Raw genomic sequence first — 5,615 nt, forward strand, 5'->3', positions numbered from 1 at the left:
CCTGTTTGGAATCGATTTTTTGGGAGGGCACGCTTGTTCCCCTTGGGGCTACAAGCAGCCCTTCACCCCTTCATCCAGTGCCCTCTGGACACCTTCGGAAGGTCTTTCCCTTCTCTCTCCCTTTTTCTCTTGCTTCCCTCCCCTCTCCTCCTCATGTTCCTTCCTTCCTTCCTTCCTTCCTTCCTTCCTTCTCCCTCCCCCCTTCTTCTTCCTTCCTACCTTCCTCTGCAGCTTCCCCGGGGCTGGCAGCATTTCTGGCACTGCTGCTGCGAGTCCGCTACTCGCATCGTGCTGACCTGCATGGCAACAGCACCAAAAGCGCAGCCAGCCCAGGGGAAGCCACGGAGGCCCAATAGCAGCGCTGGCTACCCCGCCAGCCCCAGGAGAAGTGCTGGTGCAGCAGCAGGAAGGAAAGGTAGGAAGGAAGGGAGCCGGGAAGAGGAGAAGGAGGATGGGGGTTTGGGGTCCTTATTTTTTTTAAAAAAAACACACACCAAAAGTAATCGCGAAATCGGTAGAACGGTTTAGCAGCTATTCGCCTTTGCAAGTAGCTGCTTTGCCTATCTATCAATTTTGTGATTAGTTTTAACTTGAAAAAAAGGACCCAAAATGGCAGCACTGGGTGTGTGTGTGACATCTGGAGATGGATCACACACACACACACACACACACACACACACACCCCTCTGCCATTCTGAAAGAATCGATCCCAATCTGACATTCCCACGTGTTGGATGTGGATTGGGATCTATTCCTATCAAAAGAATTGCAAAAGAACCGGTAACAAAATACCCCAAGATTTTGGTGTTTACCCCATTTTTTTCTCCACTGGAATCAATCAGATGAGGATCTGAATCGATTTTCAGTGGGAACTGGGACCCTTTAAATTGATGTAGGATGTGAAGCTTTTGGTAGTGGGAATGGGCCCTTAGGGGACATTTTTGCTCCATTTTGGCCACTGCTGGACTATTTTAGGCCCAGGGGAGGTTGTTACTTTTCTTTACTTTTTTAAAACTATTTTTATTGATTTTCAAGTCTTTATAAAACAGTGTAAAATAATATCATATATAACAATAACGATAGGATATGATGTTACTCAGTGATGATTAGTTTGCAGGATTCCGTGGATGGGATTAGTCTGGAGTCAGTTCAGTCTTTGCACTAAGTTGTAAAGTGTCTTTCCAGAGGTTGCGGTCAGAGTCTGGAGGTTGGAGGTGGTGTGAAGGTTCATTTACAGATTCAATAAAGAGTTTCCAATCCTCATAGAATGTGTCCTGTTTTGAATGTCCGTTACAAAGTCTCATTGTAGTGGAAAGTTTTTCCATTAACTATAGGTTCTATACCCTTTCCCACCAGCCTTCAATAGACAGATTCCTATGTTACTAACATTTGGCCACGTCAAGTTTCACAGCCGTGGTTTAAAAAGTGCAAGTGAGCTGTTTCTAAAACCAGAAACAAAGCAGAAATTGTGTCCAGTCACTCTTGTTATAAAAAAAAGACTCCTTGGGCCCAGGGACGTAGCCAAAGGGGGGGTTCTTGGGGTCCGGACCCCCCCACCATAGAAAAATGAATGGTGCGTGCTGCTGCGCCGCCGCACCCAAGCCCCATTATAATGGTGGCACTTAGTCTGGACCCCCCTTCCTAAAATCCTGGCTACGTCCCTGCTGGGCCTAAAAACATGGCACCCTATAAGGTGTTGGGGGGCATTTGATGACATTTTTTAGTTTTTGGCAGTGGGAAATGCTGGGGGGTGTCCTCTAGCCTTCCAAAGTTGTCCATGCTTTCTCTGGCCCTTTGGGGTGCTTGAGTGGGGTGAGCTGTCAAAAAAGAGATTGGGGCTTCCATGCAGCCTGATGGGCACTTTCTTCATCCTGATGTAGATACTGAGTAACTCTGGAGGACAGAAAGGAATTGTGGAACACTGTGTACCAAAGGCCATGTTATTAAATAGTTATTTAACACAACACATTTTCTTGGTATCACCTGAAAGGAAAGATTGGAGCCACAGCAATGCAATGATTCCTATGCACAGTCCAACTGTAAGGATATACTGAATGCTCCTGAAAGCTGCTGAGAAGTTTGAGGAAAATTTTAGGGCCATGATACTGACATGCAGTTGCCAGTGTAGGACATCTGCCAAGGCAACCAAAGCACTCCAATGTGCTGCCCAAATTCCCACCCTTATTTTAAGAACTCCTGGGCAAACATATTTTTTTCTCTCTCAGTACCTACATCTCCGGATTGGGACAAGTGTTTGGTAGTAACTTAAGAAATCTTTTATAACTTTGTAAGGCACTCTTCCTTGGGTGTTTCAGCATTAAAAACAACCCTGCTGAATAGCTTAAATGAAAGCGAGTGACTTGCCTCAAATTATATAGTGAAATGTGACTTTTAGTTGTCCTTATCCAAAGTCAACATTGGTTATTTCACTAGTGTGTTGTCTGTAAGTTGCTTATGCATGAAAGAGCTGGCTTGAAGTAGTGGTTAGTGTTGGACTTAGCCTTGAGAGATCTGAATTCAAATCCATACTGAGCCATGGAACTCCCTGGAAAATCTTCACACTATCTCAGCCTGACCTATGTCATACAGTTGTTGTGGATGTACAGTAGGAAGAAGGGTTTCTGTGTAGACTTTCTTTTGCTCCTTGGTGAAAAGTAAGATATAAAAGCAACAAATAAATAACTACTGTAAAGGATCAAAATCTCTGACTTTTTCATATGAGCTACATCAAGATGTTTCTAATTTTGCAATGGCTGGATTAGGCAAGCTTGCATTATTGTTATTATGCGCCTTCAAGTCTACTCTGATTTATGGTGATCCTATCCTAGAGTTTTCTTGGAATATTTGTTCAGAAAGAGTTTTCCATTACCCTCGTTTGAGGCTCAGAGAGTGTGACTTGCCCAAGGTCACCCAGTGGATTTCCGTGGCCAAGCTTCATTACTTCTAAGAACCAGGATTTTTTTTTTAAGTTAACAGAATTTTTGACTCTGCCAAAAAGGGGCCAGAATCCTGTTGGACAGTTATGAATACATAGCCTTGGTTGCATCCACACTGCAGAAATAATCCAGGTTGACACCACTTTAAGTGCCATGGGTCAATGCTATGGAATTCTGGGATTTGTAGTTGTGGCACCAGAGCTCTCTGACAGAAAAGGCTAAATGTCTCGCTAAACTACAGTTCCAAGAATTCTGTAGCACTGAGCCATGACAGTTAAAGTGGAGTCAATCTGGATTATTTCTGCAGTGTAGAGTTATATACTGGTGACTGTTGCATATTCACGTAGGCTATTTGAAATTGTGAAAGTCCCTCAATGCCCACATACCGGGATGCAGCGGCTGTAATTGACAGGGGTCTGTTCCCCTGTTGTTTGGGAAACAGAACAGTTCCTCCACTTGCATAAGTGATGTCCAGAGTAAGGGGGAATTGCAATGGGGTCCTGCCTGTCACACCAAAGAGACCTTACAGGAAGGGGTGGAGGTGTCAGTCAGCTACTTACCAACTGGCAAAGGAACAGATCCCTGTTGCTTGCATTGGGTGCTTCCTTATACATAGAGATGCCAAGGGGTATCGGGACGAGATTCACAAGTCTTTAGCCTTGGAGTTTTAACTAAGTATAACTAATTTCTCACAATAAATAGTAAGGTATAAATGTTTTATTAAATTAATAATAATATGCTTCTTAAAAGTAGCTTTTTGCCTTACATTTTGGGGATTGTTTAGGAGGGGATCATTTCACTTGAGCAATAAGTGCACCTCAGACACTTGAAGGGTTTGAGAGCATCATTTCCATCATAGTTTTCTAATATTTGGGCTGAGGGATCCAAACATTAGGATACAATCAAGGCATTTTATTGTGCGATCATAGACCGATTAATGCCAAACACTAAAAACAAATAATTCAGACTGCACTGTTACTCAGAGAGCTGAACTAAAGTATCATAATTAAATGAAATATAAGAAAATGTATACTTGAAATACAGAAGAAAGACTTTCCATGGTAATCTTAATCAACAAATACAAGTATCGTCTTCTGTCAGGGCTCCAAATTTAATAAAAATTAAGAGTATTAATTAAATGTGACACATCACATGTGAGAAGGATCCACAGGCAGGCTTGCAAAATCCACTTCTACACCATGTGCATTCAAGACAGCACCCAGTCCTGTCATTCATGCTATGACAGAATGATCGGCATGAACATATGCAGACTTTTAACACTGAAGCAAAATGTTTTGTGCAAAACATTTCTATTTATATCTAGATTGGACTCCAAAAGAATCTTGTCTAAATGTTGAGTCCCTTTAAAATCACAGTGTCAAACTAACAACGATGTGATAAAATCTCTATTTTTTCCCTAGTCATCTTGGAAAAGATTCAAATATTTCAACGCCCAAATAAAAGCTAGCATTGTTGCAAGTGGTCCTAAGGCTATCTTTGAACCAGTGTTTGGAAATTTTACTTGTCTTGGATTACAGCTCTCCAAGATCATGTGGACTAGAGGATTCTGGAAGTAAATCCCCTTTCTTTTCCTAATAATGGTCAGAAAAGAAAGTGGGTTTAGATAATTAAGACACAGATTATTAAAGGCAGTTTTGTAAATGAAAAAAAAGAAAAGAAAATGCAATTATTTTACCAGAGAAGAGGTGTCATCTGACTACAACCATGTGTAGGTCTAATTTGAAATGCTAGAAAACTACTACTGTTAGATTAGGGTCTCAAGAGAAGAACAGTGGGCAATATGGTTGTCCTTTCTCATTTATTCATTTTCTTTCTTTTCTGTACTTTGATAAGTCAAGGGGTTTGAGGACTGGAAACGAAGAGCTGGTGCTATGACTGTTTATAATCAAGACTTGATGCCACAAGGAAAAAAGCCAATAGTATTTTGTATTTCCAATCACAAGTATGGCCTATTTATGTGTGAACAAAAATTAGTGGAGTGAAAGGATACCAAGCTACACCTACTGAAGTGTGAAATGCTGTTTATTTTTAAACAGGAGTTCTCACTTTCTCACACACAAGGAGAAAAGCAAGTCACTCTGCCAACAAAGACTGTACTTGACTTTCTAAAAGTTAATTAAAAATCAATAGATATTTCAACAAGAGTCATTTCTTGGGGTTTGATAATTGTTATACCTCAGTGAAGGGGAAAGCAACCCCTGCCTCTATTAATTTAATGGGGTGGAGAGAACTCTTATGAAGAAGCAATGCCAAAGAAGAAGGCAATGGCACACCTCTTGAACATAACAAGAGAGGTAAATAATGGTTGGAATTTCAATTTAAAAACCAGTCTTCTTTCACTGCATATTTGCTACATCTTCATCTAATCTAGAAGAGATTGTGGTTCTTTTTTAAAAAATAAATGTGACAATAACATATCCTATTTGACTGGCTGGCATGTAGTCAAATTAGATGGGAAATGGTTAAAAACAGGTGGTTGTGGCATAAATCTGTTTTAAAAAAACAAATGGCATACTCCTGGTGGTTGTATACTTCACATTTTTAGTCTGTCAAAGATGTAATGGACACTATTCAATATGTGCACAATTGGCATTTTCACAGGAAAGCATGAGGCTAGTGTTTGGTGGTTAATCCCTATTTCCCACACAATTGATGGCA

The sequence above is a fragment of the Sceloporus occidentalis genome, unplaced genomic scaffold (genome assembly GCF_023333645.1).
Source record: "Sceloporus occidentalis isolate IW3139 unplaced genomic scaffold, rSceOcc1.0.p SCAF_4, whole genome shotgun sequence".
NCBI lineage: Eukaryota > Metazoa > Chordata > Lepidosauria > Squamata > Phrynosomatidae > Sceloporus > Sceloporus occidentalis.